The following is a 26,449-nucleotide window of genomic DNA, read 5'->3' as shown; positions in this document are numbered from 1 at the left end:
TTTATATTTGATTTCTGGTTTCCAGAATATCTGTTTAATTTATGGTCAACTGCAAAAGGTGGAAAATCAGTTCTTGATTTCAAGTTCAGCTTGATTGTTGCTACTTTATACAGAAGAGATGGTAGGACGAGGTCCATGTGACACAGCCCCACAGCCCCTCCACACAAAGTCACTGGGATATGGAAGTGACTCAGACTGCAGAATATGAGCCCCCCTTTCCTGGGGCTCATAAGAAAAGGTAAATAAAATACGTATGTGTATTTGAAATATGTTTGTTTGTATGTATGCCTGTGTATACATATGCGTATAGAGACATTCAGGTATAACTTGTATAAATGCATATATAAAGACATTAATACATATATAAATAAACTAATACATTAATACACAAATACATGAATATATGATATATATAAGTACACGCTCCAATGACTCAGCAGTAAAGAATCTGCCTGCAATGCAGGAGACCCAGGAGATTCAGGTTTGATCCCTGGAGCAGGAAAAGCCCCTGGAGGAGGGCATAGCAACCCACTCCAGTATTCTTACCTGGAGAATTCCATGGACAGAGGAGACAGGTGGGCTACAGTCCATAGGGTCACAAAGAGTCGGACATGACTTAGTGACTTAGCACAGCACAGAAGATGAATATAAGTACATGAATATATGTATATTTGTATACACGAATATATGTATACTTTGCCAACAAAGGTCCGCCTCATCAAAGCTATGGTTTTTCCACTAGCCATATATGGATGTGAGAGTCAGACTATAAAGAAAGCTGAGTGTCGAAGAATTGATACTTTTGAACTGTGGTGTTGGAAAAGACTCTTGAGAGTCCCTTGGACAGCTGCTGTTGCTGCTGCTTAAGTCGCTTCAGTCATGTCTGACTCTGTGCGACCCCATAGATGGCAGCCCCCCAGGCTCCCCCATCCCTGGGATTCTCCAGGCAAGAACACTGGAGTGGGTTGCCATTTCCTTCTCCAATGCCCTTGGACAGCAAGGAGATCCAACTAGTCCCTCCTAAAGGAAATCAGTCCTGAATATTGATTGGAAGGACTGATGCTGAAGCTGAAACTCCAATACTTTGGCCACCTGATGCAAACAACTGACTTATTTGAAAAGACTCTGATGCTGGGAAAGATTGAAGGCGGGAGGAGAAGGGACGACAGAGGATGAGATGGTTGGATGGTATCACCGACTTGATGGACATGAGTGTGAGCAACCTCTGGGAGTTGATGATGGACAGGGAAGCCTGGCATGCTGCAATCCATGGGGTCACAAAGAGTCAGACATGACTGAGACACTGAGAGACTGAACTGAACATGAATGTATGTATGTACATAAATATATATTATTTTACATAAATTGAAAATATCTGTTAATTTATCATTTGATTAAAATCTAGAGGCACTTAATCTTAATTTCTGCATTAATTGTCCCCAAAGCAAATGAAAAGTAATATCCCTAATAAACATTTCTTCAAAGGAGTCTTTTCCCATTTTTTAAAAACACATAATTTATCACAAAAGTTGTTGTCTTAACAGACTTCTCAGGTGGTGCTAGTGGTAAAGAACCCACTAGTTGGGAAGATTTCCCTGGAGGGGGCATAGCAACCCACTCCAGTATTCTTGCCTGGAGAATCCCATGGACTGAGGAGCCTGGTGGGCTACAATCCATAGGGTCGCAAAGAATTGGACACGATTGAAGCAACCTAGCATGAAGCACATAGCCTTAAACTCACCAGTGTCTTTTCCACTGTACTTTTCAACAAATGATTTCTGGTACGTTTGTGAAATGTCACAGATGGGCCGTGTCCCAAACGATCAGGGTACTTGTGGTACCTGGTATTTGGTTCCCAATCCCTGCACTCCAGGCTGGATGGAGTGTGTAAAGAAAAGGATGCCTCTATTTGCCTTTGTCTTTAAGAAAGTGAGTAATTGTCTCTCTCCTCGCCTAGTCCCTCCATGGAGAATTTACTGGCCCAAATTTTTAAAAAATCTCCTACCAGACTCCCATTTTCTGTAAGTGCAATTAGTTGCAGGTACAAAATTTGGAGCAAAGAGGCCTCTGGTGGCCTGTTGTGCCTGCAGTTATCCAACTGTGGCTGCAGTTTTTCAGTGCACAACTGATTGCACCCACAAAAAGAAAGGCTGAACTCCGAAAATGGGTCCCTTTAAGACAGCTGGGGGATTGTACGCCTCAGGTTGGCAAACTGCAATCTTGTCTAGAGGCACGGCCATCACTCTGGCTCACAACATGAGTAGGAAATCCAGCTTAGGCATCTCAGCCAAGGGAGAAGCCCCCCCGCCCCCGCCCCCGGGAAAGCACGTACAGCATCCTTGCCCCACTCTACTTTGATCTCGGTTGTACCTTGAGGTACCAGTGGGCAGTGAACTAGGATATTCAGCCTTCTGGCCTCCATCCCCTGGTTAGTTGACCAGTCACTCTCCAAAAGGGTTTGAAGAGAAAAATTCAGGCACCCTGTCAATAGAACACACTTAACCAACTCTAAATTTGCTTTAAAGAGACAGCTACAAAGATTGACTTTTGCAAAGTGACTCACTCCACCGTGTATCAAAAGACATCTGTGTGCTCCCGCCTATTATTAACTGTGGCACTGAGTCCATAAGAAAGGGTTTGGAAGGAATTCCAGTGTGAATCCACTAATTCAATAATCCGATAACATAAATTCGAGTAATGGATATTAATACTGTGTTCAAAACACGCTCACAACTTTTATCTCTCTCTTTCTCAAACAGACAGAGCATGCATCGAGAGAGGCTCCTGATGAAATAATAAAACCCAATTCTCATCTAGAAAAAAGAATCATTATAGGAGGATGGTAATTTACTTTATATGACCTTCAATTGATTATTCTGTGGCTGCAACACAAATATCACAGGAGCTATTGATCGTAAAACCTACCAAATAGATCTCTAATAGCTTTTACTGGGCAAAAATAATTATGCTTGCACTGTGGTCAAACACACATAAGCCAATGTGGAGGTATTAATGTATGGTATTATTACCCATCTGTCTACGAGGTATGGAGAAGCCCCTTCATGGGAACGCACTCTGTCTAAGCCCCATGAAAGCTCAATATCCAAGCCAACAATTACAGCCAGTTACACTGAAAAATTGATTACTGTAACTAAAAGCCAGAGCTGGAAAATGGAGGCTGCAGCTTGCTTAATAAAAGTAAAATAATAACGCGAGAAGTCCTAATTGAAGAGAAATCCTGCTGCCGTGGGTATGTGGATGCAGAAACTGAATTTCCCTCTGGTGTTGGCAGCAGAGGAACTTTTCAGAGTCAAGAGCTTTCTCTCCAGCCCAGATCAAGATCAATGATCAACACCCGTAAAAGGTCAGAGTGTCTAATCATAGAACAGATCATCTATCTCTCAAGGAAAAGTGTACAACATAATCCAGCAATGTGGCAGTGCTGGCCACAGAGAGCACGGAAAATCCAGGGAAAGAGTAACACCAGTTCCACTTTGGTGAACAGGAAGGATGCTCTGATCTTACAAAATGTGGATCCAGACATCGGAGTGTGATCTGGGGAAGCTTAAAGTGGGCCTGAATCCGATGAATAAAAAGCCACAAGCTCAAGGTGGAACTTTCTAAGAAAAATATTTTAGAGTTCAGAATCCCTCAGTAAGAATCCCCCCACTCCAGTCAATACTTTAAATAATGAAAACATGAAACTATCAATAGCAAAAACAACTTCTGTTAATATCACGGTATGAAAATGGGTAATGATACATTGAAGGCAAAAGGAGAAGAGGGAGGCAGAGGGTGAAATGGCCAGACAGCATCACCGACTCAATGGACATGAATTTGAGCAAACTCTGGGAGGTGGTGAAGGACAAGGAAGACTGGCATGCTGCAGTCCATGGGGTCGCAAGGAGTCAGACATGACTCGGTGAGTAAACACTCACAACACAATGATACACTTTTAGTATCTAGAATGAATAGACCAGAATGCGAATAGGAGCAAGCGAAGGATAAGGAAAAACTACACTCAATAAATTGTAATAACCTATAAAGGAAGAGAATGTAAAGAAAGAATATATATGTGTGTGTAACTGAACAGCTTTACTGTATATCTGAAATTAACATAGTATTATAAACCAACTGTATTTCACTATTCTTTTCTAATTCACAAAGAGAAGAGACTTTGTTTATCTACTGTGGGTTCTGTGCTGTGTTTGGAGGGAAGAGAAAGAATGAAGGAGAAGGGACACTTGTATCCCATGAAACAGAAGAGAATAATACCCCACGAATCCCATTCATATATCCTATAAAACAGAACAAAATTGGAATGTGCAGCTGGAGGACTGCGCATCGCAATGACAGGAAAGGTTTTCCAGAGTACTTCTATCCAGACCACACCCAAGACCAAGAGAATCAGAATGCTGCTCTGGGCACTGGTATTTTCTTTTTCCCACCAGTTTTATTAAGATAAAATTGACATACATCACTGTACAAGTTTAAGGTACACAGCATAATGACTTCACTTATATACATCATGAAATGATTACCATGGTAAGTTTAGTGAGCATCCATCATCTCACATAGATACAAAAAAAATATTTTTTTTTCCTTGTAATGAGAACTCAGGATTTATTCTCTAAACTTTCATATCCATCATAGGGCAGTGTTAACTATAGTCATCATGCATATACTATACATCACTAGTATTTAATTATCTTGTAACTGAAAGCTTGCATCTTTTTATTTTGAGCCAATTCAACATAATTAAGATTTATACAATTTCCACACAGCAGTAGGATACAAATTCAAGTTCCCATAGATTATAAACTAGGAGACACTGGAAGCACCTGTATTTTCTTAAAAACTCCAAGGTTAGTCTCTTGTGAAGCTGGGTTTGAGAAACACTTAGATCAGCCCTGGGATTTCTTTGGAAGGAATGATGCTAAAACTGAAACTCCAGTACTTTGGCCACCTCATGCGAAGAGTTGACTCATTGGAAAAGACTCTGATGCTGGGAGGGATTAGGGGCAGGAGGAGAAGGGGACGACAGAGGATGAGATGGCTGGGTGGCATCACTGACTAGATGGACATGAGTCTGAGTGAACTCTGGGAGTTGGTGATGGACAGGGAAGCCTGCCGTGCTGCGATTCATGAGGTCGCAAAGAGTCGGACACGACCGAGCGACTGAACTGAACTGAACTGAACTGAACTGAACTACTTTGAAGAAAGACACTTCCTAACCCTGGGAGGTCTCTAACAAATGGTGAACCTGGAACTTCCCACAGGCACCCTCCCCCAACAGCCATATAGCTCAAATGTTTGTTTCTCTTCCTTTTCGGCATTATCAGTTCCGGTTGCTAAAGGCAGGAAGGCTGGAGTCACTGTTCACTCTTATTTCATGATTTATGATTCAGAAGCAAGACACGGGTACAGGGTTGGGGTGATGCTTGCTGCTGTGGTTGCTTTTTTTTGGTTTGTTTTTAAAAGATATGCTTTCTTTGAGAAACCGTGAAGCGTTGATGCCACCAGCAGCACAGTCTGTTCTGTTCCAAAGCCTTGTCTGGATGTAATTGACAACTATATAGACACTGCTGAGGGGAGGGTGTCCGATTCTGCTCGTCCTCAATTGTTCTCAAATTACATGATAAAGTAGAAGTTTTGGATCCTTCATACCAGAAAGAGTTACGGATTCCAGTTACAAAGTCTGTACCACATTAACAAAGCTAATTGTAGCTGCCTCGAGCACAGAGCAGCCTAGAAACTCAGAATTCCAAAAGCAAGGTGCTTGCGATACAATTATTTTGCCTATTTGGAAAAGGAAGACTTCTGTGATTTGAGATTCAGCTCTTTCTCTGTATTGTTGCAATCTGTTCTCATGACCCTTAAGATATGGGTTAGGTTTTGTTTGGGCGCCGTATGGAGACTAGCTATTAGTGCAGTGTTAATATTGCTCAGTTAAATCTTGGGGAGATACTGTCTGAAGTGTGCAAGAGGACATGCCGAATTCACACTCGGCTGGCAAACTCCATCCCTGGTTCACAGAGGCAAAGAACTCTGTGACTTGCATGTGTTCTCACTGACTCTTCCCTCCCAAAGGTAAGCATCAGAATTCTTCCGGTTTGGGGAGACTATAAACACAGTGAGGGCCCGTGGGTCCACACACACGATCCAAAGCAGGTGTCTGCGAAAACGAATCGCCCCGCGATCCTGCGGACCCCTAGCCGCCAGCGGCGAGCTCCGAGCGCACTCCGCCCGGTCACCTGAGCGCACCTGTCCAGTCCTGGCCTCGGAGAAAGCGGGGCTTCCCCAGGGCACCGCCAGCCCCGGAGGCGAGCGGAGGGTAGAGCAGGGATGGGGCGGGCGGCCGCAGGTGTGGCCCTACCTGCCGCCCGACTGGCCACGGCGGCGAGCCGGGCGGGAGCCGGGTGGGTGATGGATGGCCTGTCTCCCGCCGGGGTCCGAACGGCTGGGCGAGCGGAAGGTAAAAACGCGCAAGCTCGGAGCTTGCCGGCCGGAGCCGGGAGAGCGAGACGCAGGCACAAAAGAACCGGGCTGGGAACGTTTAGATTTTGAAGATGAGTTTCTAGTCCATCTCTGTGGGAGAAAGCAAAACGCGCTCTGGGAAAGTGGAGAGCCAAGAACCTCGCAGAATTTTGGATTGACGTTTGACAAATCATTTTGCCATCCGAACAACCCCTAAGCCTCCCCTTCCCAAACAGCTTCTAACTCCTGTTTGTCTTGTCTGTGAATGATGCTCTATCAGGATCTGAGAAGCAGTATGAAATCAGACCTGAACAGTTGCATCCTTTCATCTCAGGAAATAGCAAATCATTGAAAATATGTTTAAAAAAATTGTGGAGGGGGATGCATTTTAGATGGTCTGTGCAGGATAAGACAATTGGATATTAAATGTTTAACAGAACTTAATTTCAAAAAAGAATAAAATGAGATAGACGTGTTCTAGAGATATCCTCTGCAGATTAGAATGTGTAAAATTTTCATAATTTGTCTGGCTCCTACGTGTTTAAAAGTCACGAGCAATTTGAATATGTTTGTTTATCCTTGCAAAAAGATGACAACGAGTGGTTTTAGGCAATTCGATTTAAGAAGTGTCCTTTTTAAAACTCATTAGTTTGAGAGCGAGGGTTGAAGCAGACAGACGGGTTAACAGGAAAAAATATATCGTGAAGCATCATGGAGATGGGACTGGTAGAGAGCTATTGTATCATCTGGGCTCTTTGGCAACTGAAGGACAGGTCGGTTCACCGTGAGCATTTCGTCCTGTACAAGCGGCCAGCTGACGGTAATACATCTCGTGTCCAGGAATAATGCAGTCCTGGCTGAACGCTGATGCAGTCACCTCTGAGAGCAAAAGAGTTTAGAGAATATAGTGGCTTTATACATAGATACATACATATATATATATATATGTATGTGTGTGTGTGTGTGTGTGTGTGTGTGAGGGAAGTGTTCTAATTGTGGTTTAGAGCAGTCACCAACCCCCTCTGCCTCCCCACTACACCAGTAACAAAATGAAAGCCACGTTTAAAATATCAGTAAGTGAGACTGAACCATGTCACAAAGATGTGCTTTATCTCACTGTGGTTGAAAAGTGATCAGGGTGAAAAATAACTTGCATGCATTTCTCTTTTAAATGCTATATTTTAATGTTCTAACTTTAGAAAACAGAAAAAAAAATTAAAGGAAACCTAATAATCCCATCAGGCTAACACTGATAGTATATACCGAAAAAGAAAAGAAACAAGTATACACATAAATCCATGCATTTTGTAAAAAAATATTTTTTGTGGATGCTTAAATACTTTATAAAAGAGCACATTTGAATCCTGTGGGGTTGTTTTGTATAATGTCAAAGTAGTTTTTTTTTTTTTAATTATTGGTGGTAGAGAATAGCCCTATTTATCAGTTTTAATAATAATATATTTTATGGGGCATATGTATGTAATTTCCTTAACCATTTCCCCATTGTTGGATATGCAGGTTGCTTCTAGATTTCAGTAAAGTAGATACTACAGTAAGGGACATCTTAAAGCAAAATTTTCATTTTTGAATTTATTGATTTCAAATAAATTTTAATGGAGTAAATAAGCCATGATTTATGGACATTTTGATAGTTTCATAATAGTTTCCAAGCTATTTTACTAAAAAAAAAAAATGTAGCCTTCCATCCTACCAATAGGAAAATATTAGGCCACATATTTTACAGTTTACTCAGTATTATTCAGAATATTATTTAAAATATTTGGTAATTAGAAGGTGAAAATTATTTCTTTTTTGATTATTAACAAAGTTGTCCTTTTTTAAAAAAAATTCTTCTGGCTTACCCTTCTTCTGAATTTTTTGGTTCCCTTTTTATTTCATTATTGGTTTCATTTTTATTTCATTATTTCGGGTAGCCCTGAAGCCCCCATATATAAAAATAAAAGAGTGTTTTTACAAATCACTCCTTCATGGTGTTAATTTTGAACTAAGGTGGTAACCCCAGGTTAAAATAATCATAGCAAGAAATCTTGGACAACATTGAGTCAGGTTGCAATTTAAAATGATCTACTGAATTTAGGTTTCCAGCAGGCTTTTTCCACCGTACCTTCATGGGGGCATATAAAATGATATTATCATCTGTGAAATTACCTCGGAAACTTGAGGTACTTTATAGCAAGTCGTATTCTCTGATTAGGAAACTCAGACCCGTTGATTTTTGCACTGCCATTCTTTCAAGCCTGAAAATTTGTGTTGTTTTCTTAAACTGTGATGCGATCATTTAAAAAGGCCTTCGTGCATTCCGGCACCTTCCACAAGTGAACCGGTGGCCAGTAAATAAAGTAGCAGCCCATGTCCCTTTTAGCAAAAGCTGTATATCTGTTCAGACTTGTAATTTGCTCCGTTTATATCCTTTGCCCTTGAACTCTGGTTATTAACGCAATGTTTCTCCAAATGATGCCATATAACTCTGCTCTGAGCACATTCACGGTGACACCCCGCAAACATTCCAAGGGCCAGGGCCAGCCAGAGAAGGGAAGGAAGGACGGCTGAATTGTGGGAGTTGCAGTGCATTACTCAACATGGAGCGGCTGTAAAACTATGACTGTTAATATTCAAATTGCAACAAGGCCAGGGCCAGCCTCAGCTAATATTCTGAGGTCTGGTTGGAAAGCAATTTAGCAAAGTAGCTTTGATTAAAAAAGAAACAGCCAGAATCACTTCTCCCAAGAAAGGAACTAAAAACCTTTCAAAGAATTTGAGGCAGGTGCTCTAATTATACATCTAAAAAATTATTATGGTGATTTTGGAGAGGAGAACTGTTCAGTTACAAAATGCGTATCGTGTATATGTGGTAGAAGTATGGACCAAACTCCTTTGTGTAAACTGTAATGAAATATACCACTTTTTTTGGGGGGGTTATAATTGTTTGTATCATACATCTTACATAAGACAATTGAGCATTGACTGGGTTTATTGATTTCATCTAAAAAATAAAAAATTTACTAATGAATCTTGTGTGAAACTTTGGACAGGGAGTGGGACCAGTCTTCCTCACAATATCTGTGAAGGGATGCACTGATTCACCAAGTTAATAATTTTGAGAATGCAGAGACTGTGCAAAATCTACTTTGGAACGGACATTGTTCTCCCACATTTTAGAAAAGAGCATTTACAAAAAAGGTCCCATTCTTTTGAAATAAGAAAATCCTACATATGCAGTAATATGTCCAAGACAGAGCTTGTCCATATTTGTTTATTTTAAAATATTGTATTTGATTCAAAATAATGTTTTAAAAAAGTTTAGTTTTTCAAAGCTCTTTACTACAATAGATTTTAATAGATTTACATTGAAATGACTTTACTGCAAAAGTCCTTTTTTTTTTCTTTTTTTGGCATTGTACCTGGAAGCAAATTGTTCACAGCAATGAGATTTAATTTGTACACCTCCTCCCCAAATCCTAGGCTATGCATAATGCAGTTCATGCAAAAAATGTTGATGGGAATGAGAAAATAATATACCATCAAATATCGAATTTCATGCTGAAACATAAGCTGCCTGGAACCTCTGGGCACACATCTGTATTTTTAGTGCTCTATGTGCCTTTAGAAATAAGTAAGAAAAGAAAAACTTAAACTACCCTAATTGACTATACTATTAATTTTTTTTGACACAAAGCATGATTTGAATACATTTGCATGTCCAAATATACACACGTGATTATTGCCAATAAAAAATACATAAGCGATAGGTTCCTATGAACACCAAACACACTCAGTGTATTAGCTGCTCTCATTCTGGTATTATTCCCAGAGGAAAAGGAATTCTAGGTTCCAAGTAAGATGTATTAAAAGTACTTGGGGAAAGTCTTTTCGTGGATATGGAGCCATGCATTTTCCTCATATTCTGTCTCTAATCGACTGCACCTAAATTGAAACAGGTTTTTAACCTTTAATTAAAGAAACCGATCTAGTGATCTTAATTTGAGAACATTGTTTGGCTGAGGAATATAAAAACATAAATAAGGGGATTTTAGCATTTCTCTGAGAATTTCAGTATATCATACTTAATGAGTGAGCAGAATCATGAGACAGACACCTTGGTTACATTATTCATCTCTAAATCCCCATCTGATGAGTACCTGATGAACAAGCTCCAGTCTAGTTTTTTGAGTTAAATGCATAAAAGAAGGAAGTTGAAAGTTTATTGTACATCATTTGGAATGTACATCAGCTGTAATAAAATTATGAGCTTTATAATACTGAGACTTTTATTAAAATCGACCTTGTGATATGGATGGTTTTCTACTTGTGAAACCTCGAGGTGTTTGTTTTTATATATTTCATTCAGAAAACTGTGATCCCACTGTGCCAGTAAAACCAAGTTTGAAGAGCCTGGCTCACATGTTTTTGAGTTTTCAGGGCTAAATGACTGCTAAAATGCACGTGAGACCTAAAAATGTGTACTGTGTCAGATGCATAGTCTATATGAATAGCAAGTAGATGAAATGTTATTTTGGTACAGGACATGTATTCTGTTGATAGAATGATAACATAGCTTATTAAAAATTCTGAATGTCTTGAAATTTGATGATTCTCCACAGACTAAACTTTGGACTTTCTACCTTGCTCTCCTAAATAAAATGCATTTATACACAAGGCCGACCATATGTAGTGTAGTTACTTACACTTGCAGTAGTTTCAAATATCTGATTCCAAAATGTTAAGAATGACCATTCCTGGTTCAACCCTTCATTTCCCTTTTCATAATTGCAGCTGCCTCCAACATTTCTGTTACATTTCTTCAGAATTCACTTTCCTATCTGTAAGCAACATGTTTGTATTGCTATGTCTTAACAACTACTTCTTCCTCTTCTCCGCCCTCTTAGAGTTATTTGAATTTGGGGCATTATCAATGGACTTTCCACAAAAGAAGAAGAAGATTTATCTCTCTTTACTACCCCGGCCCCCAACTATACTTACATCTTTAATATTCTTAATACTGTTATATTTTTTTATTAATATTCAGTGTGTAATACTATTAATAAGTTCTGCTGAAGACTGTGCTAGGGAATAAACACACCTTTTCTTACACATTTTCTGTTTTTCATAGAGTTAATAATTCCTTTGCTTTTAATTTAGTGTAATTTTTTTGTTCTTTCACTTTCTAGGTAGTCTCCACTAAGTCATCATTAAATTCTCTGGCAGTCTCCTCTCAAGACATTTATATATACGTCGGTTACTTTTTCAAGACTTTCATTCTGGAAACTTCTACCTCCTTCTAGACCAGCAACCCTTATCATCTGGGCACTGCTGTCCTTCTGGACTCTCCCTTCAGAACTACGCTCCACCAGTCTGCTGTGCTGGGTCTTCTGTTACTGAATCACTTCTCTTTGTTTTTCTTGCTTTAGTCTCTTATATATGTGGCACGCATCCCCCTATGGCTAACTATAAAAAGGAGTGGGGCTTTGCAGTCTAAAAGTATTCTTGTTTTAGCCACCCTGTTAACTAGTAATCTTCTTGGACTAGAATTCTAGAATAGAAAATCTTTTCCTTTCTACTTTTCTAGGTATCTTTATCAAAAAGTCAATTTGAAGTCATTTTTTTTAAATACAAATCAATGATTAGGTAATTAATATAGTCTATTAAAATGAAATTTAAAGACATGACACCCCCCAAAAAGAGTTTTATTATTTTACTTGTGATTATAAAACACCTTGTAGTTTTTAAAAAATTTTTACTTAGAAAGACTACAGTACTATAGTGTATAATTTTCCACTTCTAGAAGATTCTAATTGTGCATACCACACGTCCTAGTGTTTTCTTAACATCATTTTCATATTTATATTGTTTATATGTTATTTTTTTATGTAGCATGTTATTGATTATCTCAGCAACTGATTATTCCCCAAATTAGTAGAAGATTGCTGACTATAAAGTGAAATATGTATGAAATATGAATGTATGATGCTGAATTGAGCTCCACATTGGCCAACAAGCAAAAGGTACCACACCTTAAAGAAGATTAATTTCTATGATGAGATTTCTGAAAAGTGAAAATTGAGATAGAAGAAATAGATTATATTATAAAAGAGTTATATTCAACAAGAAAAAATTTAAAGTAAGTTATTCCAAATCCTACTTGCATATGCAAATTTTGATAAGCTGAATGCTAGGCCTTCAACACACTTTCTTAAAACCTTAAAACATACTACCTGGCATTGAAATATTGTGGGGACTATTCTTTTGATATGTGATTCGCTGCATTTGACTTGAATAAACATTCTACCTTTACAGTGATTTATTGAATCAACTTCCATAAATTCTAATTAACAAGAAAACTGGCAGATATCTAAGAACACTCTATAAAATCATTCCTCCCAAGAACTGTACACAGTGAAGTAAAAGTGAGAGTGGATATAAAATAAGATTTTAAAAATATTACCAACTTTAATATCATTCTCATAAGCTTCACAAGTCCAGTGCAATATATTTCAGGCCTGTGAAGGTCAATACAAAATGACAGATTGAAAAACTGTACGTGACTTGCAAAAGTCATTTTTAGGCAAGCTGTTTACCAAGACTTAAATTAAATTAAAGCTTACCTTGTATCAGACATTTTTGTTTTATCTGGATTGTGGCCTCGTTTTCAAAGAAGATCACTTTTATCTCTGGTTGTCAAGTAGATATTACCATTGTGAAAATGAGCTTGATGGCATTTGGCAAATCCTGATTAAGTGCTGGCCCCTTTCCTTGAAAAAATGAATTTTTATCATTGGAAATAAAATACCAAGTTTTGTTTTTTTTTTTTTTTTCTCTCATAATTTGCCGCTTCTTCCTGAGAATGTAATCGACAGAAGGAAGGGGTTCCAGTGTTAACACAGGATTTGAGTCAGACATAACTGGGTTCAAATCCCATGTCTGCTGCTTATGGGAAAGCTACTAAACTTATCTGTGGTCGCTGGTTACCTCGCAAGTGCAATAAGGATAATCACGGTGTTTATCAGAATTTAACAAGGTATGTAGGACAGAGCCTGGCTTAGAGGCAGCACACTCATAATCCGAAAGTCATTGTTGCTGTTCACGATTTCATTGTTGGTTTAACATCTGTATTATTATCATTTTCTTATATTTTTATTGTTAACTTTTCTACCAACTGGCATTATGATTTTAGTGCTCTGGGTTTTAGATATTATATACTAAAGATACTAGAGATGAAGTTCCGGAAATGATGTAATTTTAACCACATCAAGCTGGTTCTCTATGTCTGAGTTTCTAGCACTTGGCTTGTTTTAGAACCCTCATCATCTGAGAGTGGACACCTTAAAAGTTTGCAAATCTCACTGCTTAGAGCTTTCTCTGGATGAGTGTGATTTAGAGATGAGCCTGTTGCGCCTTCCGGTTCATTATGCTGCTCCAGTTTTCTTTTCTAAGATCTGCCTCCATGGCTGCCAAGGAGAAATCCACCAGACAAGGGGTGCAGCTCCATCTGTCCATCATGACCCCAGGACACTCCTGTTGGTACTATTAGAGTTCTTGCATGAGTTGTGAGATGGATGAGCTGATTTGACTTTGTCAGTGCTGTCCAGTTCACCTCATTTTTTCAGGATGGGTCTAAGCTTATTAGGGACAAAATAAAAGGAAATTTGGGTCACATTTAATTAAACACTCTTTATTAAACATTTCATTAAAAACTAGTTTTCAGAATAAAGACATTTTCACTAGCAGTCTCCAAAAGTGACCATGGACATTTCAAGTGCCACCATGAACTCAGTCATATATTTGATGTTCTAATCCAATTATCATATATCAAAAATATCAAAAAAACTACATTAATTATTAAGCATAGCACATAAAAAAATGCATAATAAACACATAATACAAATGCACCTTTTGTTGAATCATAAGGTATACACTCTCGTGTATAACTTGGTTAATCATTCCAGATGTCTTCCATAGATCCTGTGTCCATGAAGACTAACCAAGAGTGTCATTTATATTTAGTAATGTAGAAATAAAAGCTATATAATTTGGCCCTTCAACACTTCAGGTCCAGATGTCAGCTCCAGTAGTCTGCACACCTTTGAGGGTGGTGGTGGGCAGAGATGGGCAGAGCGGCCCCAGTGTCCAGAGAAGTGTTGGCCAAGTCTTTACACTGTAGAAGGAACATAGGCAAGAAGAGAAGCTGAATCGGCCACTGGCTCGGAGTGCGACCAGCTTGCCCTATCCACCCAAGTTCTGGAGGAGATTTCAAAATAATGGTAATAGTAGATGATAGTTTTAAAAAATTAAAGATAATTTTTGGAACAGTTTTAGGAAGGTTGTAAAGAAGGAACAGAGATTTATACCCCTCTACTCATACATACATGGCTTCCCCCATTATCAACATTACTCACCAGAATAGTATCCCTCTCCACACCTCCCCCGACCACCCCCGCCAGGATTACTGAATATTGACACATCATAATCGCCAAAAGTTCATCATCAATCTTTGAGTTCATTCACCCAAGGTGATGTACAGTTTATGGATTTGGACTAATCTATGGTGACACTTATTAATTGTTACAGCATCATATAAAAGTATTTTCACTGCACTCAAATCCTCTGTGCTCTGCCAATTCATCTTTCTCCCCCATGGCCAACCCTTGTTGTTGTTTAGTCACTAAGTTGTGTCCGACTCTTTTTCAACCCTATGGATTGCATCCCGTCAGGCTCCTCTGTCCATGGGATTTCCCAGGCAAGAATACTGGAGTGGGTTACCATTTCCTTCTCCAGAGGCTCTTCCTTACCCAAGGATCAAACCCATGTCTCCTGCATTGGCAGTCAGATTCTTTACTGCTGAGCCACCAGGGGCGCCCCCCATGGTCACCTCTAGTGACCACTGATTTTATTATTGTATCATACCCGGAGTCATACAGTAGGTAGTCTTTTCAAATTGGCTTCTTTCATTTGGTAATATGCATTGAAAATTCTCTGTGTCTTTTCCTAATTTAATAGGTCATTTCTTTTTAGTGCTGGATAATGTTCCAGTCTCTGGATGCATCACAGTTTATATATCCATTCACCTACTGAAGGACATCATAGTAGAGGTGGCTGTTGCAGTTTTTAAAATGAGACACCATAAATTTTGCTGCATTTATCAACTCTTCCTTTCATGAAAGATTTCTCTGTAACATGCAGGGCTGTTTTACCTACAGTAGAATTTCCATCAAGGTTGGAGTCAGTCCTTTCAAACTCTGCTACTGCTTTATCACCTAAGCTTATGTAATACTCTAAGTTCCTTGTTGTCATTTCAATAGTCTTTGTAGCACTCTCACCAGAAGTAGACTCTATTGCAAGAGATCATTTCCCTTGTTCATCCATAAGAAGCAATTTATCTGTTCAAATTTTAGCATGAAATTGCAGTTGAGTCACATCTTCAGACTTCACCTCTAATTCTGGTTCTCTTGTGATTTCTACCACATCTGCACTGAAGTCTTAAACACATCAAAGTTATCCATGAAAATGGGCATCAACTTATTCCATACGCCTGTGTATGTTGATATTTTGACCTCTTCCATGAAGGACAAATGTTTTCAATGGCAACTAGAATGGTAAATCCTATCCGGAATATTTTAAATTGAATTTTCTCAGATCCATCAGAGGATCTGAGGCAGCTATAGCCTCACATATATTCTTAAATAATAAGACTTTAAAGTCAAAGTGACTCCTTGATTCCATAGGCTACAGAATGGATATTGTGATAGCAGGCATGAAAACAATATTAATCTCTTTGTGCATCTCCATGAGAGTTCTTGGGCAAGCAAGTGCATTGTCCATGAGAAGAAATACTTTGAGAGGAATCTCTTTTTTTTTTCCCCTAAGCAGTAGATCTCAATAATGGGCTGCAAATATTCAGTAAACCATGTTGTAAATAGATGTGCTGTCATCCAGGCTTTGTTTTTCCATTTATAGAGCGTGGGCAGACAGATTTAACATGATAATTAGTTCAGTTCAGTTCAGTCACTCAGTTGTCTCCGACTCTTTGCGACCCCATGAATCGCAGCACGCCAGGCCTCCCTGTCCATTACCAACTCCCGGAGTTCACTCAGACTCAGGTCCATCGAGTCAGTGATGCCATCCAGCCATCTCATCCTCTGTCGTCCCCTTCTCCTCCTGCCCCCAATCCCTCCCAGCATCAGAGTCTTTTCCAATGAATCAACTCTTTGCATAAGGTGGCCAAAGTACTGGAGTTTCAGCTTCAGCATCATTCCCTCCAAAGAAATCCCAGGGCTGATGTCCTTCAGAATGGACTGGTTGGATCTCCAACACCACAGTTCAAAAGCATCAATTCTTCGGTGCTCAGTTTTCTTCACAGTCCAACTCTCACATCCATACATGACCACTGGAAAAACCATAGCCTTGACTAGACAGACCTTTGCTGGCAAAGTAATGTCTCTGCTTTTCAATATGCTATCTAGGTTGGTCATAACTTTCCTTCCAATGAGTAAGCATCTTTTAATTTCATGGCTGCAATCACCATCTGCAGTGATTTTGGAGCCCCAAAAAATAAAGTATGTCACTGTTTCCCCATCTATTTCCCATGAAGTGATGGGACCAGATGCCATGATCTTCGTTTTCTGAATGTTGAGCTTTAAGCCAAGTTTTTCACTCTCATCTTTCACTTTCATCAAGAGGCTTTTGAGTTCCTCTTCACTTCCTGCCATAAGGGTGGTGTCATCTGCATATCTGAGGTTATTGATATTTCTCCCGGCAATCTTGATTCCAGCTTGTGCTTCTTCCAGCCCAGCGTTTCTCATGATGTACTTTGCATATAAGTTAAATAAGCAGGGTGACAATATACAGCCTTGATGTACTCCTTTTCCTATTTGGAACCAGTCTGTTGTTCTATGTCCAGTTCTAACTGTTGCTTCCTGACCTGCATATAGGTTTCTCAAGAAGCAGGTCAAGTGGTCTGGTATTCCCATCTCTTTTAGAATTTTCCACAGTCTATTGCGATCCACACAGTCAAAGGCTTTGGCATAGTCAATAAAGCAGAAATAGATGTTTTTCTGGAACTCTCTTGCTTTTTCAATGATCCAGTAGATGTTGGCAATTTGATCTCTGGTTCCTCTGCCTTTTCTAAAACCAGCTTGAACGTCTGGAAGTTCATGGTTCACATACCGCTGAAGCCTGGCTTGGAGAATTTTGAGCATTATTTTACTAGCATGTGAGATGAGTGCAATTGTGTGGTAGTTTGAGCATTCTTTGGCATTGCCTTTCTTTGGGATTGGAATGAAAACTGACCTTTTCCAATCCTGTGGCCACTGCTGAGTTTTCATGATACTTAAGGGCCCTAGAATTTTTAGAATGGTAAATGAGCATTGAGCTCAACTTAGTCATCAGCTGCAATAGTTCCTAATAGGAGAGTCAGCAAAAAACCCTGCAGATATTTGTCCAATGTTTTTTCTGCTTCTACTGATATGATCATGTGATTTTTTTTCTTTTTAGTCTGCTTGTATGATTAATAGGTTTTTTTTTAAGTTTTTTTTTTGAAATTTACTGCTGCACTTTATCTTTCTTTCCAATGGCATTGAGAAAAAATTGACATGTAACTTTGTGTAAGTTCAAGATATACAGTGTGATGATTTGATATATATGTATCTTGCAAAATGATTACCACAATAATTTGAAGCTTTGAATTCAGCATTGATTTATCCTCTCTAGCTATGGAAGTTCTAGATGACATTTTATTCCTGTAGAAGGATGTTTTGGCTGCACTGAAAATCTGTGTTTAGTGTAGCCATCTTCATTCATTTTCTTAGCTAGATCTGGATAATTTGTAACAACTTCTATATCAGCAATTGGTACTTAACCTTGTTTTTTTTACATTATGAAGATAGCTTCTTCCTTAAACCGGATGAATCAGCCTCTGCTAGCTTCAAACTTTTGTTCTGCAGCTTCTTCACCTCTCTTACTGTTCATAGAATTGAAGAGAGTTAGGGGCTTGCTATGGATTGTGCTTTGGCTGAAGGGACTGTTGTGGCTGGTTTGATATTCTCTCCGGACAGCTAAAACTTTATCCATATCAGCAATAAGGCTATTTGCTTTCTTATCATTCATGTATTCACTGGAGTAGGTATTTTAATTTCCTTTCTGCCTATCTCAGGTTTCTATATGCCTTCCTAACTAAGTTCAATCATTTCTGGACTTTTCTGGTGGCTCAGACAGAAAAGAATCTGCCTGCAGTGTGGGAGACCTGGGTTCAATCCCTGGGTTGAGAAGATCCCCTGGAGAAGGGAACAGCTACCTACTCCAGTATTCTTGCCTGGAAAATTCCATGGACAGAGGAGCCTGAAGTCTACAATCCATGGGGCTGCAAAGAGTCCGACATGTGATATACAATGAAAGACATGTGACTGTTCCTTTCACTTGAACACTTAAATACCATTATAAGGTTATTAATTGGCCTGATTTTAATGTTTGTGTGTCTCAGATTAGAGGGAGGCCCAAAGATAGAGGAAAAGATGGAGGAACAGCGAGTTGGAGCAGTCAGAACACAGACATTTATCTAATAAGTTTCCAGTCTTATATATAAGGGCATGATTTGTGGCAGCCCAGATCAATTACAATTGCAACATTAAAGATGACTGACCACAGGTAACCGTAATAATATGATACTAATTAAAAAATATAAGATGTTTCACGAATTACCAAAATATGACCTAGAGACACAGAGTGAGCACATGCTGGTGGCAAAATGGTGCTGATACATTCTTTGACACTGGTTGTCACAACTCTTCAATTTGTAAAAGATGCAACATCTGCAAAGTGCAATAAAAGGAACATGGAATATTTGCAGGTTTTTTTTTTTGCAAATACCCTTTATCAAGTTGAGAAAATTACTCTCCATTCCTAGTTTAGATTTTTTAAAAATCACAAATGGATTCGATTTTATCCAATGTTTTTCCTGCTTCTGTTGATATGATCATGTGATTTTCTTTTTCTTTTTTTAGCCTGCTCTATAAACAAGTTTTTTTTTTTTTAATTTTTTGAACTTGTACTTTATCTTTCTTTCCATTGTTATTGAGAAAAAAATGGCCATGTAACTTCGTGTAAGTTTAAGGTATACAGTGTGGTGATTTGATATATATCTTGCAAAATGATTACCACAATAAGGTTAGCACATCCATTACTGTTGCTGCTGTTTAATCACAGCCCACCAGCCTCTTCTGTCACAGGATTTCCCAGGCAAGAATACTGGAGTGGGTTTCCATTTTCTTCTCCAGGGGATCTTCCTGACCCAGGGATCGAACCCAAGTTTCCTGCATTGCAAGTGGATTCTTTACTGCTCAGCCACCAGGGAAACCCAGCACATCCATTTTCTCACAGAATTAACATTTTGTGTGTGTATTATAAGAGCACATACGATTTATTCTCTCAGTAACTTCCCAGCCAGTAATACAATATTGATAACTATAGTTGCCATGCTGTGCATTTGATCCCCAGTATTTACTTATCTTACAATTGGATGTTTCACTTTGATCAACATCTCCCTACCACCCACCACTTGCAGCCTCTGGCAACAAGTACTCCACTCTGTTTCTATGAATTTGACTTTTCATTTTAGATCCTAAATATAAGAAAGAGTGTACAGAACTTGTGTTTCTCTGTCTCACTTATTTTATTTATCATAAAGCTCTCAAGGTCCATTCAGTTCATTTTAAGTGACAGGATTTCTTTTTTATGCCCAGATAATATTCCATTTTCTTTATCCATTTACCTGTTGATGAACACTTAGATTAATTTTATGTCTTGGTGGTGGTGATGGTTTAGTCGCCAAGTTGTATCCTCCTTCTATGGGATTCTCGAGGCAAAAATACTGGAGTGGGTTGCCATTTGTTCTCCAGGGGAACTTCCCGACTCAGGAAACACACCCGGGTCTCCTGCACTGCAGGTAGATTCTTTACCAACTGAGCTACAGGGAAGCCCTAGAATTTTATGTCTTGGGTATTGTGAAATATGCTGCGATGAACATAAATCCACAGCTCTCTCTCTGAGACAGCAATTTAATTTCCTTAAGACATAAACTCAGAATTGGGATGACGGGATCATAGGATAGTTCTGTTTCTAATTGTGTGAGAAAACTCCATATATTTTCCAAGTGGATGGACCAGTTTACTTTCGCATCAGTAGTGCAGCAACTTCCCTTTCCTGCACACCCCCACCGACACTTAACCATTCTCACAGGTGTGAGCAGCTATCTCACTGTGGCTCTCATTCACATTTCCATGATGATTAGGAATTTTCAATGTATTTTCATGTATCTCTTGTCTGTTTGCCTGCGTTCTTTAGAAAAACGTCTATCCAAGTCCTCTTCTCAATTTTTAAAATTTTTTTGTTATTGAGTTGTATGAGTTCCTTCCATGTTTAGGGTATTAACCTCTTATCTGATATATGAGATGCAGATTTTTTTTTTTTTTTGCCATTCAGTAGGTTGCTTGTTCACTCTGTTGATTGTTTATTTTGCTGTACAGAAACTTGTCAGTCTGATGTAGTTCCACGTGTATGTTTTTGCCTCTGTTGCTTGTTCTTCTGGCACTGTATCTAAAAACTCATTGCCAGCATCAGTGTCAAAGAGCGTCTCCATATTTTCATTTAGGGTTTTTATAGTTTCAGGTAGTATATTATAGGCTTTAATCCATTTCAAATTATTTTTTTAAAGTGATATAAGGTAGGGACCCAATTTCACTCTTTGGCAGCTAAATATCTAGTTTTTTTTCCAGCATCACTTCTTGACTGTCTTTTCCCCTTTGAGTGTTCTTGGCTCCCTTTACAAATAGTAATTGGCCCTGTATTTGTGAGTTTATTTCTGTGCTATCTATGATACTCCATGTGTGTGTTTTATGCCACTACCATTCTTTTGATTTCTATTGTTTTCTGGCATATTTGAAATTAGAGGGAGGGATGCCGCCAACTTTGCTCTTTTTTCCTCAAAAAGTTTTTGAGTATTCAGGGTCTTCTGTGGTTCCATATGAATCTTAGGATTGTTTTTTCTATTTCTGTGAAAAATGTCATTGGCGTTTTGATAGAAACTTTATTCAGTCTATAGGTGGCTTTGCGTAGTACAGCCCGTTTAACGACATTCTGCCTATACACCAGTGAGAAATATCTTTTCCTTTGTTTCTTTTTTAACTTCTTTCATCAGTGTTGCAGTTTTCCATGTACAGGTCTTTCACCTCTTTAGTTAAATTTATTCCTAAGTATTTTATCACTTTTGATATGATTGTAAATTGTGTTCAGATATTTTATTGTTAGTGTGTAGTAGTGCAACTGATGTTTGAATGCTGATTTTGTATCTTTCAACTACTGAAATCATTTATTAGTTCTAAAAGCATTTGGTGAACTCTTTAGGGTTGCCACATCTGTAATATCATAACATCCACAAATAGAAACCATTTTATTTCTTCCTTTCTGATTTGGATGACTTTATTTTTTTTTCTTGCCTAAGTGCTCTGACTTGAATTTCTAGTACTATGTTGAATAGGAATGGTAAGAGCAGGCACCCATTATCTTATTCTTACTTTTAGAGGAGACGCTTTCAGCTTTCCACCATTGATTTTGTTCGTTATGGGTTTGTCATATATAGCCTTTATATATATATTCATGTATAACTTTCCCGTTCACAATTTTTAAAAGCTTTTATCATAGAAGAGGGTTGAGTTTTGTCAAATGTTTTTTTGTACATCTGTTGAGAATATCATGTGATTTTTGTTCTTCATTCTATTAACGTGGTATATCACCTTTATTGATTTGCAAATATTGAACCAAACTGGCATCCCAGGGATCATTCTCATTTAACCATGGCATATGATCCTTTTAAAGTGCTGTTGAATTTGATTTGCTAGAATTTTGTTCAAAATATTTTTCATTTATATTCATTAGGGATTTTTGGCCTGTAGTTGTTTTTTTTTTTTTTTCTTATATGGTGCTTACCTGTCTTTACTGTCAGGGTAATGCTGGCCTCATAAAATGAATTCAGAAGTGTTCCAGTATCTTCAATTTTTTTTGTTAGGATTTGAGGAGTATTGATGTTAACTCTTCTTTAGAATAGAATTCACCAGGGAAACCGTCTGGTTCTGGACGATCCTTTCTTGATAGGATTTTAATTACTGCCTCCACCTCCTTGGTCTTTATTGGTCTTCTCAGATTTTCTGTTCCTTCTTGATTCAATCTTGGTAGATTGTGTATTATAGGGCTTTATTAATTTCTTCTAGATTATCCAATTTTTGGCATATCATTGTTCATAATAACCTCTTTTGATGCTTTGTATTTCTGTCTTCAGTTGTATTCTCTCTTATTTTATTTATAATTTTACTTGAGCATTCCCTCTTTTTTCTTGGTTAGTCTAGCTAAAGATTAGTCAATTTCCTTTCAGTTCAGTTCAGTTCAGTCACTCAGTCATGTACGACTCTTCACGACCCCATGAATCGCAGCACGCCAGGCCTCCCTGTCCATCACCAACTCCCGGAGTTCACTCATACTCACGTCCATTGAGTCAGTGATGCCATCCAGCCATCTCATCCTCTGTCGTCCCCTTCTCCTCCTGCCCCCAATCCTTCCCAGAACCAGAGTCTTTTCCAATGAGTCAACTCTTCCCATGAGGTGGCCAGAGTACTGGAGTTTCAGCTTTAGCATCATTCCTTCCAAAGAAATCCCAGGGCTGATCTCCTTCAGAATGGACTGGTTGGATCTCCTTGCAGTCCAAGGGACTCTCAAGAGTCTTCTCCAACACCACACTTCAAAAGCATCAATTCTTCGGCACTCAGCTTTCTTCACAGTCCAACTCTCACATCCATACATGACCACTGGAAAAACCATAGCCTTGACTAGACGGACCTTTGTTGGCAAAGTAATGTCTCTGCTTTTCAATATGCTATCTAGGTTGGTCATAACTTTCCTTCCAAGGAGTAAGTGTCTTTTAATTTCATGGCTGCAGTTACCATCTGCAGTGATTTTGGAATTTTCTTTACCTTTCAAAAAAACTGGTTTCCTTGATTTTTATCTATTGTCTTTCTTGTTTTCATTTCTTTATTTGTGCTTTTATCTTTTTATACCTTTCCTGTTGCTAATATTGGGCTTAGTTATTTCTCTATTTAATTTCTTGAAGTATAAAAGTAGTTTGTATGAAAATTTTAAAGGTGTTTATATGAAAATTTTCTTTTTCTTAACATAAGTATTTATTTCTGTAAACTTTCCCCTAAATACAGTTTTGCTCTACCACATAAGTTTTCACATGTTTTTCATTTTTATGTGTGTCAAGAGACTTTCTGATTTTTCTTTTTATTTCTTCATTGACCCATCGGCTGTTAAGAAGTGTGTAGATTAATTTACATGCATTTATGAATATTTCCGTTTTCCTTCTGGTTTTTATTTCTAGTTTCTTACTATTTTGGTCAGAATAGATCCTTAATTTTATTTCAATCATTTAAAATTTGTTAGTGCTTGTTTTGTGTTCCAAAATATGACCTATACTGGATGATGCTCTGTGTGAGTTTGAGAAGAATGTGTGTTCTGGTGCTATTGGATGTAATGTGTTGCATGTGTCTATTAGGATGTAATGAGTTGCATATGTCTATTAGGTACATTTGGTCTATAGTATTGTTCCAGCACTTTGTTTGCTTATTAATTTTCTGTCTGGATGATCTATCCAAAGTTGAAAGTGGGGTATTGTAATCCCCTACTACTGCTGTAGTAATATTGTATTGCATTCTCCTATTATTATTGTAGAGACAGAAGTACAAGAATGTGTCTCCTTTTGGTTCTGTTAATATTTGCTTTAGTTATTTAGGTGCTCCAATGTTGGGTCCATATACATTTATTATTGCTATCTGATTAATAGTTCTTAAATAACCTTACTTGCTAAATTAGAATATTGACAATCAATTGTGTGTCCCTTATTACTTATTTTTGTCTTTCTTTTTGTTACTGGACAAAATCTTAAATCTGAGTTACTAAATCCTAAATCTGAGTCCCACTGACCAAACACATATTTACAGCCTTCCTGCTAAATGGTAGATGCCATGTTCTGAGCTGGAACCAAACTCAGGACTGAGCCAAGGACAGAGCCCCTGTCCCTATAGGTCAACCTCTTGAAGGCAAGGCAGACTATTTCTTTACTTCTCCCACCTCTCTTCACTACTTGCCTAACTCATAGTGGGTAATTTAAAAAAAATAAAAAGGTTAAAAAAAACCCAAAGAATTGATGCTTTCGAACTGTGAGAAGACTTGAGAGTCCTTTGGACTGCAAGGAGATCAAACCAGTGTATCCTAAAGGAAATCAGTCCTGAATACTCATTGGAAGAACTGATGCTGAAGTTGGATCTCCACTACTTTGGCCACCTGATGGGAAGAACTGTCTCATTGGAAATGACCCTGATGCTAGGAAAGATAGAAGGCAGGAAGAGAAAGGGATGACAGAGGATGAGATGGTTGGATGGCATCACCGACTCAATGGACATGAGTTTGAGCAAGCTCTGGGAGTTGATGATGGACAGGGAAGCCTGGCATGCTGTAGTCTGTGGGGTTGCAAAGAGTTGGACATGACTGAGCGACTGAACTGAAAAAATAAAGCATCTTTTGAATGGGTTAACAAAAGGATCTGTGTCACCTTTTTATGCTTATATGATCACTATGGTTATCAATTCAGTAATCTGATCAACTACTTTTTTTTAAATGTCCTACTGGATGAGCAGTTACCTTTATAGGCATATGAGGTAGAAAAGAGGGAGGGGGAAGGAAAGAAGTGTCCTCTTCACCAGTTCTTGAGTTTGAACAAGTCATTTAATATCATATAAGAGAACAAACTGGCCTTACACGTCTCAAAAATGTCATCTTTGAGGGCTAAGACATGTGTGGAAACATATGGGCGATGCCAGACACCCTTCAGCAGCATGCCCACGCACACCTTGCTTTAACCACCTTCCCATCTTCCCTTCCCACTTTCAGTTCAACAAACCTCCCTCTCCCAAAGCACACATATACAACTTTATTGAAAGAAGTTATACAGAACATGGCAGACAGATGATAGCTATTATTTTTGAGTAGGTCTGATTGTTCAGACCTTTCATAGTGTGGACACTGTAGTGTAGGCAACCATATGCCATGCTCTTCTACCTTATAAGACTTGGTTAGTATGAGATGGCTAAAGGAACTCTCTTGTATTTATAGTTTGGTAAGACTGTCTCTATACATAAAACGTTTAACCTGAATTGATACAAATTAAGTGTATTATATAACCTTTTGATTCAAATAAATAATCAGTATTTCTTCATGCCTAAATATGTTCTCTTTATCCCCTAATAAACTCCTCAGTCATTTCAGTTCAGTCACTCAGTTGTGTCCGACTCTTTGCGACCCTGTGGATTGCAGCATACCAGGCTTCCCTCTCCATCACCAACTCTCGGAGTTTACTCAAACTCATGTCCATTGAGTCAGTGATGCCATCCAACCATCTCATCTTCTGTTGTCCCCTTCTCCTCCCGCCTTCAATCAGGGTCTTTTCCAATGAGTCAGTTCTTCACATCAGGTAGCCAAAGTATTGGAGCTTCAGCTTCAACATCGGTCCTTCCAATTAATATTCAGGACTGATTTCCTTTAGGATGAACTGGTTGGATCTCCTTGCAGTCCAAGGGACTCTCAAGAGTCTTCTCCAACACCACAGTTCAAAAGCATCAATGCTTCGGTGCTCAGCTTTATTTATAGTCCAACTCTCACATCCATACATGACTACTGGAAAAACCGTAGCCTTGACTAGACAGACTTTTGTTGGCAGAGTAATGTCTCTGCTTTTTAATATGCTGTCTAGTTTGGCCATAACTCATAACATAAACTCCTACTTGTCTTTGAAAATTCATTGTGGGAAAATATTTGTAATGCTTTGAGACAAAATATTAATATTCTAGTATATGAAGAG

General features: G+C 38.5%; 1 long non-coding RNA gene across 1 annotated transcript in view; it reads left to right on the top strand.

Annotated features, from left to right (window-relative positions):
* The first annotated feature begins 5,061 nt into the window (after nt 1-5,061).
* The window catches only part of LOC139178163 (uncharacterized), an 85,165-nt gene continuing 63,777 nt past the window's right edge, over nt 5,062-26,449 (top strand). Inside the window, exon 1 of the long non-coding RNA XR_011562548.1 lies at nt 5,062-6,090. This is a non-coding gene — a long non-coding RNA (uncharacterized lncRNA). The remainder of the gene's footprint in view (nt 6,091-26,449) is intronic.

This window comes from Bos indicus, chromosome 21 (assembly GCF_029378745.1).
Source record: "Bos indicus isolate NIAB-ARS_2022 breed Sahiwal x Tharparkar chromosome 21, NIAB-ARS_B.indTharparkar_mat_pri_1.0, whole genome shotgun sequence".
Lineage (NCBI taxonomy): Eukaryota > Metazoa > Chordata > Mammalia > Artiodactyla > Bovidae > Bos > Bos indicus.
This window is presented reverse-complemented; position numbering and strand designations above follow the sequence as displayed.